Here is a 14,928-nt window from a genome sequence, read left to right on the forward strand (position 1 = left end):
ATCCAACTTAGTAAGGCTAAATGATATGCTTCAGCTGAAAAATAATTGTTGTCAGTTTCCTCAGCTCCTAGGAAGGCCATGGCATATCAATGTTGATAACACAACCTGCCATGACCAACAATAAATAAATAATATATAATATGTATGTTCCTCGTCAAAATAACAGACACTTTATTATGATGTTTTTCTATAATGGAGCATGCATTTCACATGCCCAGAGCAGTTAGTGTGTTCTTTTACAGTGTTTCACTTTTTAAATTTACACACCAAAAATATACTTCAGAGCTACTGCTGAAAGAGATGGATCTAATGTACAGATATTTGTAAATTATTCTAAGAGAGGTAGCCCTGTAGGCTTCCTTCTTCCTTACTCTGCTATGAGATTTTAGGTAAATCAACCAACAACTAAATATTCTTATAAAAGAAGAAAATTTACATAAATAAATAGCAGTGGTCCTTGAATATATAGCCAAGTAGCATAAAGAGCTGGAGGTAAACTCTGGGCCTGAGGAGATGGGGTGGGAAGGTGGGCAGGGGGGTGGCCCAGATCCATGCTTATACATTCTGCTTGTGTACAGTGTAGTGTTTACATATAACCTGCACACATTCTTTGTATGCTTCATACTTGTACCCTTCACCCCTAGATGTATACTGAAACAATGTAAAATCCTTTTTAAAAGATGTATTCACTATTTTGTTTCTGTATGTCATGTGTTGGGGGCAGGGTGGGCAAGAATAGGGCACTGGATCTTCTGGAGCTGAAGTCACAGGTGGTTGTGAGCTACCTAACTGAGTCCTGGGACCCTAACTCCTGTCCTCTGGAAATCAAATGATCTACTTACTGCAAAGCCCTATCTCGAGCCTTGCAAGGTAGATTTTCTGGAAATAGCTGTAACTCTGTTTTTTTTTTGTGGGGGGAGGATGGTGAGAAGAAAAGTCTCTGTACTTGTTTCACTGTTCTCCTTATTTCTTTTTTTCCCTGAAGACTTTCCATCTGCAAAAACAGGCATGGAGGCTGACTTGCCAGTTGTGTAGGATCTGGTAGATTGCCTTTTATTAAAGGTGTTGCATCTGCTTTCCTTGTATTCATTCCTAATATGGAGGACTTTTGCTTACAGAAGTCACCAGGCACCTTGGAGACACAGTCTGAGGTGTGAGCTCAGATGGTAGCTCTGCAGTGCTGGACCTTACCAGCTTCGAGTGAGTATTTGAGAGTTAAGAAGTTAATTCAAGTTGGGTGGTAACCAAAGCCATCTCTGAAATAACAAAAGGGAGAGAGCACAAAAAAATGGGAAACTAGCCAGGTACCGTGACAATGCCTGGAGAAGGCAAGTCCAAGGCCAGCCTGGGCTACACAGAGAATTCCAGATGGGAGCAGGGAGGGTAGGGGGGAGTGTTGTCTCTATCTGAAACAGTGAAAGAAGAAACAAGCAAGCAAGAAGAAACTAATAACTCATGCCTTCATTCATAATCCAAACCTTATGTGTGACAATGGTTATTAATGTACTCCCCAGGAGAGGACAATGCAGGTTTCTCCCTCATCAGCCCAGACTTGAGAAAAAGAGTGTTCTGGATAATTTCCAGAAAGCAGAGAAACATTGTGAAGGAAGGTGAAGTGGAGATGCTACCCCTCCAGGAGCCTGTGCTTTCTTATTCTCCATTAGAAACTTCATCAGTCATTTCTTCAAATAAAGGAGGGAGTCGCCAGAACTGTCCCGGTTATCCTGTGTGCTGGGCAGTTCTGTATCAACTGGACACAAATGGTAATCATTTTGGAAGTGGGACCTCAACTGAGAAAACAATCCACTAGATTGGCCTGCATTTTCTTGATTGGTGATTGACGTGAGAGGGCCCCTAATTCACTCACCAAAAGGGGCGATGTCCCCCTCCTCCATGCTGAATGTGATCCTGGGTTTTATAGGAAAGCAAGCTGAGTGAACCATGAGAGCAAGCAGTGTTTCTCTGAGACCTTGACTTCAGTTTCTGCCACCAGGTCACTGCCCTGACTTCCCTGGATGAGAGACTACAAGCTGTAAGGTTGTTTTGTGCCCAAATTCTGAACCCCCAAACCACCAAAAGGCCCATTTTGATGCAAAAGCAAAGAGTCTTTTATTGCAGTTGTTTAACGAGCTAACCCCATTAGCGTGGGCCTTTCTTCTATCCACCACAGTGGATGGCTGGAGAAAAGACCCCAAGAAACCACGTAAGGAGGGAATATTGAAGGGCAAAATAAGGGGGAGTATCTAGGGGTATGCAACAGTCTCAGGATTGGTGTGTTTCCAGGCTTGGATGATCTGCCCTGTGCTGATTGGTCAACTGGTTGTTATGGCCTGTAGGCCCTCCCAGGGCAGTTGCTATGTTCTGCACCTCACTGTTGTGCACTTGTTCATAAAGCACACCCAGAGCACAGCCCTGCCACTATCTGCTAACTTCTGATTGGTTCCTTGCCACGTGGAGAGTGTCTGACCTCCTAGTGACCAGGACACAAGGGGCAAGCTCAGATAAGCACATGCTAGTCAGTCATGGCTGCTAAGACATGTGGAGGAGGTGGTCACCCTTTGCTCCCCAAGTTACTTTCAGTCATGGTTTGAGTTTTTTGTTTGTTTTGTTTTGTTTTGCTTTTTGTTGTTATTTTTTTAATATTTAAGAAAAACTTGTAAGATTATACTTACGTGGTTTCTCCCTTCTCTTTTCTCCCTCCAAACCCTCTCATAAACACCCCCTTTTTTTCTTTCAATATCATGGCCTACTTTTCTTTAAATGTGTGTATTCCTAAATTCATAAATGCAGTAATGATGTTTTGTCACACCAATAGTAACTGTAGCTAAGACTCCTAAAAATAAGTTTTTATTTTTCATTACTATATTTTTATTTCAATTCCTATTTAGAATTTCAACACTCTTCAGAACTAATGATGAAATACGTATTATAATTATTACTGCTCTCAGCATTTCTGAGAAAAGTTATCTTGCTGCAAATGAACAGGTTTCTGCTCTGATTTCCAGCAGATATTTTAAATTTATTTGTTAGGATTATTTTTTAAAATAAGATCATAATAAAGTTATATCATTCCCTCTTTCTTCATTTTCTCTTTAAGCCCCTCCTTTCTCTTTCAATTAGTGACTTCTCTTTGCATTAACTGTATGTGTAAGTTTAATGTTACTTGTACATATGTTTCTAGGGCTGGTCATTTAATATTGGTAATTAATTGGTGTGCTCTTCCCAGGGGAAGACTATTTCTGCTGCTGTTATCATTCCTTGGTTTCTTGTATTTCTTTGTCTAGCGTTGAGGCCTCTTAGGCTTTACCCCCTTGTTCAGTTCATGTGTATGAAGCAATTTGGGTGAGACTTTTTTTTTTTGAGACTTTATGTGACTACTGAATTCGCATAATTTCTCCCCTTCCCTCTCCTATGACTCCTCTTGTTTTCCCTTCGTTCCTTCTCAGATACATGTAGTTTTCTTTATTGCTGTACACAAACACACACAGGTCTATTGGGTGTTGCTCATATATATGTGTGTTTAAGGCTGGCCCCCTTTGGACTGGATAAACTGTCCCGGGGCTTGACTTAGTTAAAGTTCTATTGCTGTGAAGAGACATCATGAGCATGGAAAATCTTGTAAAGGAAAATAATTCATTGGGGCTGGCTTATAGATTCAAAGGCTTAGTCCATTATTGCCATGGCAGGAAGCATGGCAACATGCAGGTAGACATGGTGCTGGAGAAGGAGCTGAGAATTCTACATCCAGATCTGCAGGCAGCAGGGAGAGAGAGAGAGGGAGAAACGGGGGGGGGGGGGGAGTGGGAGGGAGGGGCAGATGGACAGACAGACACTGGGCCTGGCTTGAGCATTTGAAACCCAATGATCATTCCCAGTGACAGACTTCCTCCAACAAGGCCACACCTACTCTAACAAGACCACACCTACACCAACAAGCCATACCTTTCAATTCCTGTCAGGTAGCATCACTCTCTAATGACCAAGCATTCAAAGCTAGGAGCCTTTTGGGACAGTTCCTTTGCAAACCACCACAGGGCTCATCACTGGAGAAGACTTATCTTTCTCGGTAGTCACTAATTAGGTGTAGCTCTTTATCTGGGTATAGACCCTTGTGGATTTCTCCCATCTTCATTGGCATATCAGCTGCTGTTGTTATACAGGACTTGTGTAAGTGACCATACTTTTGAGAATTCATGGGTTCAGTTTCCTTGTTACATATAGAAGACACCATCTCACAGCTGATGTTCTGGTCTCTGGCTTTTACAATCTTTCCACCCTGTCCTCTGTTACTGGGCCTCAGGTGTTGAAGTTGTATCATAGATGTATCAATTGCATTTGGGAACCCCATAGTCAGATGTTCTCTGGTTTTGACAAGTAGTAGATTTTTGTAATTGTCTCTGTATGTTGTAGAAAAAAGGCTTCATTGTTGAGGGCTGAGAGCTACACTTACTATGGATATAAAGTAGGTATTTGGAATGCTACTATAGATTATACCAGTTTAGGGATCTGACTGTAGTTGATTCTCCTCCAGGATCTTTTTAAAGTATAGTAGTTAGCTGCCAAAAGAAGAGGCGAGTTTCTACTGGCAGCATTTGCTCAGTGGAAATACTGTACTCTGGAAGCTGGATTTGTGCCTGTCATTATTGGAATCCACTTTCTGTGTCTTAGAAAGACATCTTCTATCACAACTATTCCAAGTTCAAGGACTTACTTAAGTCCAAGAAGCCCTTCCAGCTGTCCTTAGCCCTAGCCAAATTGTCTACAAGGCATAAATACATTTTTAAAAATGGCACATGTTAGACGAAAACAGTCCCACTGAAAACAGCACAACAAAATAGCTTGGAAAAAATTCTCATATATATATATATTAGAAAAATAAACATAAAACACTTAAAAGGTAGTCATTTTGTGTTAAATCAACAGATTCTGACTTTAGTACAACCAGAATTTTCAGAGAATCTTTGGATGCAGATGCTCATATCTGAAGGCATCAGACTCCCAATACTTTCCTATGTTTATGGTATTTTCCTGGAAAAGGAGGCCCAAGGAGGGAATTTTTCTGTTGAGTAGCTGTTTTTCTGTTTTTGTATCTCTTTGAAAACAATTTGTTTGAATTTAGCATTTACCCAAATCTGTCCTCTAGGTTTTTTACTAAAATATTACCCAAAGCTTCTTGATGTCTCTCAATGAAAAAGGAGACCTGATTTCTTGACTGTCAGCATGTGTTTGACCTTTCTTACTTGCTGAAATGTACAGGACAAATAAGCTCCATTTTGCCCCTTTGTCCTGTATCTTTTAGCTAATTGATGATACAGAGTATATCTCAATGAAGTAATAATGACTGGTTAACTTTGATCTTTCTTTTTGAAAAAGGAATAAACACAGAAATATAATTGCTTATTCAACATGGTTTTTAAAATTAGAGCATAGGTTACTGAAACAACACTTATCTGATGGCTAGATGCTAAAGACTATAACATACATAAGTGTTTTGCTTAAACCAAGTTGCTACCTCTTTTTCTTCATTTCCAATTAAAGTTACTATTTTCTTTCCTGAACAAATACAATTGCTTCCCATTGGTCCCTAACCTTCTGCACATGTGCCCTGGCAGACTTCTTTATAAGGAAGCTTTGCTATGACCCACTGATCCTCTGAATTACAAGGTGACTTCTCAGGGAAGGCAAGTTTCTAAGATGGTTCCACCTTCAGGTACATATACTGCCTTGTTATTTGGAGCATCCCTTTGCTGTGAACAGAACTTAGAAATGTAGTGTTTTATTCTTGAGATAGTTGCACTACTTGGAAAAAATGGATTTGGCAGATGTACCTAAGGTGCCCAGATCAAACAATGATCTGAGATAATCAAAGAGAAAATTATTTTGAGTGGGCCCAAGTAGGAGCTAACCAAGACACATTTATAGAGGCCAAGAACTTCCCAGAAGTTAGCCTGATATTGTCCTGAAAGAAACAACCTCGCCTTTTGAAGAGACATATTCACTTCTACAAACTGCTGTCTGCTTCAACATGTAGCAATAACTTGCATCACTTTCTGCCCCTCCAAATTTGGAGGCAGTTGTTTACCTCATCATGGTGATACTCTGGGCAGTCTATGAAGACAGTAATTTCCATACTGATCAGTTTCTTTCTATTATTATTTTTTTAAACTTGTTGTATGGACAAGCGTGAGAATTTCCAAGAACCTTGCCTGTTAAACCAGGAATCACTAGATTCAAAGCTTTGCAAAGCAATGAGGAAGTCCTCCAAGAGTTGCATACTGATTCCTAATTCCTCAGCTTGCTTCAGACACCACCCTTGTTTCCATAGTTCTTTGGCTAACATAAATCACATGGCCATGCCCAAGTTTTAAGATCTAAGGAACTATAACCTTTCTCTATTTGTAGAAGGAGAGAAGGACCAGGTCACAGTTAGAGACTGTTAATGATGAAAACCAGACCGCTGTGTAAGATGGTATTTCTAACTCCCCCATTGCTCTCTCTGTCTCTCACTACATCATATTTTCTCAACAAAATTTCATAGAATCATATTGACCATAGTGCATCAGTATGCAACTCTTGGAGGACTTCCTCATTGCTTTGCATCATGAGCCAAAAGATCTGTTTGTTGTTTGTCTCTCCCTCCCCAACTCTATCAGTGTGGGTACTTCAGTGATAGAAATTGTCTCTTCTGTTCTTATTTCATCCCGGGAGTCCAGATTATTTCAGGGCTCAGTACATATTTGGCTAATGAATTAGTAGATGTTTCTTTGTTTAAATCCTGAGAACTCTGAAAAACAACATGGAATTGTTTGAACGCTTTTTCTGTCAGCAATAGTGGGCTCAGAAGCAGTCTCCAGCAGAGATGAAGCTGCATTAAGCTTGTGTTGACTCTGTCGGACTGGGCAAGTGCAGGCTTTGCTATCGGACAGCAAGAGAAGGATAAAAAAAGGCTCAGAAGTTCCCCAGGAATGTGGGACTAGTTAAGACAAGGGTATATATAGCCTGAGGGAAAATGAGCTTGAAAATGAGTTTAGACTTTTAAACAACACAGGCTAGCAGTGTCAATAATTTGAAAAACAGAACTCTTCCATTTAAGAATTGTCACATCAGACTATCTTTGAAGTCAAGGGTATATAGGTCTCATTCCTTACCAGTGAGCAAGAATGCAGTCACCTCTTGCATATGAAATGTAGGCACATAGCTGGGAGCACTCTCTTTTCAAGGAGGAGCAGCAGGTCCTGGGGTGGTGGACACTTGCTTCCTGCTGCTTCAACGACATGGGCACCGTGCTTTTTTTAGGCTTCTCGTTCTCTCTGTGTTTAATGAGTGCATTCAGGCATGTAATGAAGAACAAGACCATCACACAAACAGTTCATTGAAACTCAAAGATATGCTGATTTTATCAATTATATTATTCAGTAGAGTAAATTTGCAATTTATTTTAAAAAGCACACAGATTGAGTGACATCTGGATCGCTGGCATATTGGCATTCATGATATTAACAGCTGTGGTATAATCTTAAATTGCGGGCATTCTGCTACACCAGATATATGGCTTTACTGCTTGCTTGAGAAAAGTTGTTAGAGCCATGATGTTGCCTATCACATGTCTTCTTGTGGAAAATTCATATTAACCTTAAAGCACTGGACATTCAAAGCACAAATTTCTATAGCAAATGACCTTCATTTTAATTGCAACTGACCTCAGCAAACGGGAAAGACATGGTCAAAAATGTCCAAGTTCATCCCATTGTGGACTTGAACTCTGCTAGCTACTCAAGCATTGACTGGTTTAAGTAAATCACTGGTCTTTCCCCCAGTTCCTCAAGATTTGACTTTTGGAGTTTACCTGAGTATAATTATAGATATCTTCCCTGATCTTTACATCTCTGGGAAGGTAGTTGGTCAAGGGTTCTTACTTCCATCTTTTGATGTGGTCCTGGGGAGTTGCAGGGGAGGAAGGCTGGAGTCTTGACTTTGAGCACAGTGCCTTTTTTCATTAAGCAGCAATGAAACTCAGCCTTCTGCTTCCTCATTTCAACCCAAGAACCAACATCCCCACTTTTACAGCTCAACCAGGTGCTTGCGGGACTGACATGTAGAGTTGAGTTTTAAATATTGTGAGTAATCAAAGCCATAAATGGTTATAAAATCTCGATTTTCTTATACCCAAATTTTCTTAGAAATAGCAATGTCAATACAAAAGTCTTTCTCTACTTCCTTTAAGAAAGAATTTCCAACACTGATACATAGAGTTGTCTATTCAACATCTAAATGTTGAGGAGTGTACTCCCTTAAAGGAAATGATATTGGCCATTTAAAATATGGTTAAATGGTAACTACAGTTTGGCTCTCTACACACTTATTGAACTTAAAGTTTTACAACGATACTTGATATTTTGCTTCAATGACATATTTTTCTTTATTTGAATAAGCTCTGTAAGCTCTGTAATGTAGAAAGGGATATAATTTTCAAGACAAATGTTTAGAACAAATAGCAATTCTGTATTCCAAAGTTTGTGAAGTTCATTTATTAAAAAAGAAGAATATAAACCCTGGATTAGATAGATTTTTTTCAAAGGTTCATAATTTCAGGACATATAATCCATAAATTCAACCAGTTTTAGATAAGGAAAAATTAGTCATAGACAGTATATGACTGAATATGTTTCAATAAAACTGCTTACTCATAGACATGGAAATATCATTTTCATATAATTTGCAAATGTCATGGTATACTATTAATATTTTAATCTTTCTAATTCATTTGAAACAGGAAAAGCCATTCTCATTTTAAGTCCATAGACCATGGCCAGGCTCAAGGCTGTGTCACAGGACAGTTGTTCATTAGTACTGCTTTTTTGGGTCAAATGATTCCTTGAGCTGGGTAAGAATTTTCAAGAAAGACTTTTCTTACAGCTTCAATTTCTAGTTCTAAGGTCAGCAAAAGCAATTCCTTGTGGCAGGCCATCACTTCTTAGGAAAAACAGCGGTACTTCCTCTCTAGAGAGTCAAGAAACTTGCCTTTTCACTCAGAGGAGTCAAGTCCATTAGCATGTTTACTATAAAGTCAAGACAAAGACTTTCAGATTCTCACAGGGCAAAGCCCTTCAGCATTCTCAATCTGGTATTCAATAAATATCTGTTGAGTGGCTTGCAATTTCCATAAAGTTTCTAAGTTCCTGCTCATTAAAGAGAATTAACTAAATGTAGATTGCAACCATCTATCTATTTAGGAGACAAGGGGTTAATGAAATGAACTTTCTAGTAGCACTCTTTACTGCCGATTCATGAAGGTTGATTAAGAAAAACTTAAATGATAGTGGGATTTTAGGAAAGTGTCAGGCAGGAGGGCAAGGTGTGAACAATATCTGAATGATTAGCCATTATGAACTTGATAATGCCCATGACTAAGCTAATCTATGACAATGAATTGGAAATCTACATAGTCTAGTAAATTCTTTCAGATCTCCCGTGTGTAATTTAATCACAACAAAGCAGCTAATTATTGTTATGTTCTATTATCTTGGAAATTCATACATATTCTAAATTCTGTTGTCACACAATCAATGCTGTGACATGTTATTACTTAACTAACCGTTAGTGTTTCATGGCTGCTACATCTATTTGTTCAACCAAATCATACATTTCTTTTGATCAGTGGCATGACACATCAATAAGAGCAGCAGAATAGTTAGGAACACGGATGTGGGCCAGATTTCTGGGGTTCAAAATCTGCTTTGGAATGTACTAACAGGGTAACTTGGGGCAGACTAAATTATGTCTTTTTGCTCACAGCTCACACACCTGCTAACAATGGTAATGATGGTATTTCACAGGTTGGGTTGGACCGTGGTGGGAGCTAAATGAGGCAACAAGCACAGACACGCAGAACAGTTGTTGGCACACAGTAAGCTTTAAATAAATGATATATAAAATATGCCTGTGGGTCCTATTCTAATGCTATGGAGTTCTATTTATGAGCTGTTGATGTCTCCAGTTTTGATGCCCCTGCTGAGCCCAATGAAAGTCATCTACTTGGGATGCTTACACACTCCATTTGGAAATAGCATTCCCATCTCAAAGTTATCATGCCCACACAACCCACTAATTTTTTCCCACTTCAAACTATTCTCTCAGACTTTTCCATTCCAATATAAAAGTCAATTTTATTCTCTCATCTCTTTCAGGATGAAAACAACTTCAATCACCAAGGTCTATTTTTCTCATTAACAGTCCACAACATTTTTTTAAAAGTTTAACAGAGTTTGTCTAAACCCAACAAAAATTCCCCACCTGACATGCCAACCAGCACAACAGCTCCCTTATGCTTAGACTGCTGATGGAACAGTCTTCCTTCCTATGTCTGCAAACGCATCATGTCTGTTCTCTCCACGCCAGTCAGGTCCATTCAAACTACAAGCTTGCTTTCTGGCACACGGTTAGGAGTCATTCATCTCCCTGAAGGAGACTTTGATTGGAACATTTGGAAGTTACTTGACTTACAAGGTTTTCATAGGCAACTAGAACATTTCATTCAAAATGATGTAAACATCTAGATAGTCTGTTCTCTTTAAAACAGCTGTAAAAGAACTCCTTCAGGAGCGGGCACAGATGTAAAAATAGGCCTGAAAGATCCTTCAGATGATAAAATTCTATGAGTTTCATGATTTTTCTAAAGCAATAAAGCCATAGAATTAACTTAGACAAACAGAGGGAAACAGCCATATAAACCCAGCATCTTTATTGAGAAGGCTGAATTGTGGTCTCTGCACTTGTCTGCACATATCTGTGTTTTATACCCATCCCATTAGTCAGGGCACATGAAGAAGAAAGGAATAAATGCTCTCCTTAATTAGCTTTATGACTAGGGAGATAAGGTAGAAATCATTTTATATCAATTTGTGAATCTCAAATATTTTTCTTCTGCAGTACTGTTAGGATCTCTAGGTACTTAATAAGTAGCATAAGACACACTAAAGGATCTAGCATAATTTCTTTAAATTGTGACTTGATTGTGTTCTCAATTCTATCTTTAATTGTCATGGGTACTTATTCCTTGTTTCAGAAGTAACTATAACCAGAATTTGGATTCTGTGAAGGAACAATATTCCTTATTGGTGATGGTATGAGCGGCAGAAAGCAAGGAACTTGATGAAGGCTGGTGGGTTTGTATCTCCTCACAGGACACGTTTGCTCTTCAGCACTTCTTCTAATACCCAAGTTTTCCTGTAGTGCAGGAAAGGAAACATATTTTCTGTGTCTAGACAAAGATAAAGAGAGGAGAACAGCCAGAGGAGGAAAAGAGGGAAAAGGGAAATGAAGAAAAAAATTAATAATCTCAATTTAGAATACCACAGAAGGAAACAAATTTATTATTCCCAAATGCATGAATATATCTCTATCTGCACCTGTCTATATATGTGCACAATATGTGTGCATGTGTGTAAAATTGCCCCATAGCACAGAGCAGAGCACATCTAGAACCCAAATGGTCTTGATCTAACATCAGTCTCAACTAAAGCACTCAGAACTGAGTATTTGTGGAGCATAGTTGGTTCTAAAAGTTCATCAGGACAGAACAATATGAGCCAGGGAAATTCTGCTATCATGGAACGGGAAGATGTATCTGCTATGGTTTGGGAGACTGTGCTCCAAATGTCAGTGTGTGAAAGGCATAGCACCTATGTTACTTGCTTTTCTATTGCTGTGAGAAAATCCTACAACCAATGCAACTTATAAAAGGAAGGTTTTATTGGGGTTTATGGTCCCAGAAGGAAAAGAGCCCATCATGGTGAGGAAGTAGCAGCATGGCAGCTGACATAGTAACCTGAGAACTCACATCTTAAAGCACAAGCACAGAACAGTGAACGGGTTGTGTTGTGAGCCTTTAAACCCTCAAAGCCCGCCCCCCAGTGACATACTAACTTCTGCAAGGCCATATCTTCTAAACTTACACAAACAGTGCCACCAACCTAGAATGAAGAATTCAAATGTCTGAGACTATGAGGAGTTTTTTCTTCATGCCAACCATCAGAGTCCTCTGGTTGGTTCTTTTAGGAGGTGGTAGAGGCTGTAGGGGAACAAGCCTTATGTGTGGGTCTGTGGTCCACCATGCATGTGGCATCAAATGGTAATCTCCTTCTCTGTACTGTTTGTATTGTGTCTGATGAAGTGGGTGGTTTCTTCTGCTACCCACTCTTTCCAGGCTGTGCTGTCCTCACCTGAGGCTCAGAGACAACGAATTACTCACTCATAGGCTACAACCCCCAAAGCAGTGAGTTCAAGTAAATCTTTTGTAAGTTAAATGTGCTAGGCATTTCATTATAGCCCTGGAAATTTGATGATCACAATGTCCAAAGAATGACAGGATGTCAAAAGAACATAGAAGTCGGTTCAAAGAACCTTGCATTAGACAGATCTAGTGATACACTGGGTATCAAAATAGAACACCAACAGGAGTGATGATTATAAAATGTTATGTAAGAATGTGAATTCTTGAATCTGTGCTTATATTAATCTTTAAAACAGACAAAAAGAGATGGGAAGGTGGTTTTTATTGTCAGTAGAATGGCAAATACCCATCTAAGGAATGATAACAGATTGAAGAATATTAGAGAGGAAATTCAACAAAAAAATAAAAATGTATGTTCCTGAGTTGGATAGTGAATAAGGAACAGAAAATAGCTGTAAATGACTTTGTTAGGGCAATGAAAAAATTAAGTGTCAACTCGGGGTTGGAATCAATCTATTCGGCTATTCAGATTTCTGAAATGGCAGCTATAGCACTGGGGGTGAGATCTGAATGTCAGCATAATTGGATATGGTCAGCCATATCTTTCTTGCTGTGGGCACCCACGACCATTTCTTTCTATGAACGTATACAGGGAGAAAGATCAAGTTCTCTGGTGAAAGATACATGGATGGGAGGAGAGCAATTAGCATCCCCACAAGGTCTAGCCTAACAAGAGAAAATGATGAAGAGGGTAATGGTTGCATAATTTGAGCAGACTCTGCCCCAGCAGGGTATAGAAAGTAGGGATACCACACATAAATAACTGCTATCCCTGACCCTGTGTTGGCCATCTTCCTGAAGACATTACAACCTGCTGTGTGATGTTTTTTCACTAAAACACGATGTGGCTTTGAGAAATAAAATTGTCTTCTACAAGATAATTTTATTAACTTTACTTTTCACCTAAAGCATTTTATCACTTTCTGCTGTTTCTCAATATTGTTTTTCTTATGCATGGATATCAAAGTAACATGTATTTTCCACGCAAACTTCTAAAGAAGGGAGGCAACCAATTGTCTTACCCAACTGTGATGCCTAAGAACCTCGTCAATGACCAGCATGGCACAATAACTCTAAGGGTGCGGTAGTGGCACCCCTAACTTGGAGGTAACCAACAGCTCTCTAATTGAACTTAAGAGCCTCAACAAGAAGGAAAAATGCCTGCTACTGGAAACCTACCTAGGTACTAGGAGACAGTAAAATATATAATCAGTAATTTACTAATAAAGTATAATCCTAACAATAATACATAAATATTTGTCTTTATATCCACAGGTAAGTGTAGTCTTAACTCCTCATCAAGGAAGCGTCTCTTTGCAACAGGCAGAGACCACTACAGAACACCATGCCAATAAAAATGCAGAGGTCTAGATCTCATTCCCAAAGGATACATCTACAAAAACACTCCCACACCTAAAACTCAGGGACGATTGCAGTTGATGGAGTTGGAAGATTATTATAGTCAGAGACCCTGGGAATTTTCTGTGAGATTGAATATACTAGTAACACCAGACTTGTTATACTCATAAAGTCTCACTAACATGACTGCCCAAATGTGACCTGAACAAGACAGCCACCACTAGACATGCCAAAATGGACAGTGAAAACCCTGTGAGGCCTCATCCCTTCAAAAAGAACCACAGGCAACCGAGGAAGGCTAGAATCAAAAGAGGTGGTGTTACCCAAGGAAGAACACAAACATTTGTTGCTCAGTGCCAAATGGTCATTCCTAAAAACATACATACAAGTAACATTATAATAAACTGAGTAGTTATATTTAGTATTATATATGTATATACAAATATGCAAGCAATCACAATGCAACAAAAGAGATCATGAATTTGAAGGAGAGCAGGCAGAGGCATATGGGAGTATTTGAAAGGAGGAAATGGAAGGGAGAAATGTAATTATAATCTCAAAACAGCACATTTCTTTATCAATAAGCTGAAATATCTCTTAGAATATTGGACAACCTGGTCTTTTTAATCAGCAGTATTATTTTGATTGGTAAATCACAATTACAGACATTTACGAGGTTCAGTGTGATGTTTTGAACCACACATAAACATACACAGCCCAATTAAGACTGAGTAATGAGCACATCCATCATTCTGATTGCCTATCATTTTCTGTGTGAGACATTTGCAATGTACTCTCATAGTTATTGAGAAATACACACCATTGGTGATGATAGTTATTCTGGCTGCAAAGATCTCAATATCTATTTCTCTTGTGTGCCTTAAGTTTTGTGAACAGTTTCTCTTTGTGGGTTCTCTCCCTGGGCCCTTGTACAGAGAAGCTGGGCACATGGCAAGCTATGATGGGTGTGTGTGTGTGTGTGTGTGTGTGTGTGTGTGTGTGTGTGTGTATTTGTGTGAGCATACACGTATGCATGCCCTTGGGCAGGAGACAACACATTCTGCTTCCTGTTCTTTCCTAGCCTCTAGAATAGGATGTGATTATTTAGTGTGCCAGCTTGTTTGCAAATGTGCTAGAGAGAGTTCCTCTAGTACATAAGCTAACTTCCCCTCAGAGAGCCAAGTAGGGATGTAAGTATTTTCCCTTATGAATATGTGCCAGAAATTTCAAAGCAATCTAAAAGAGCTAAAGGCTGGGTACAGGAGGCAAGCTGATGA

This window comes from Mesocricetus auratus, unplaced genomic scaffold (genome assembly GCF_017639785.1).
Source record: "Mesocricetus auratus isolate SY011 unplaced genomic scaffold, BCM_Maur_2.0 Super-Scaffold_100004, whole genome shotgun sequence".
Lineage (NCBI taxonomy): Eukaryota > Metazoa > Chordata > Mammalia > Rodentia > Cricetidae > Mesocricetus > Mesocricetus auratus.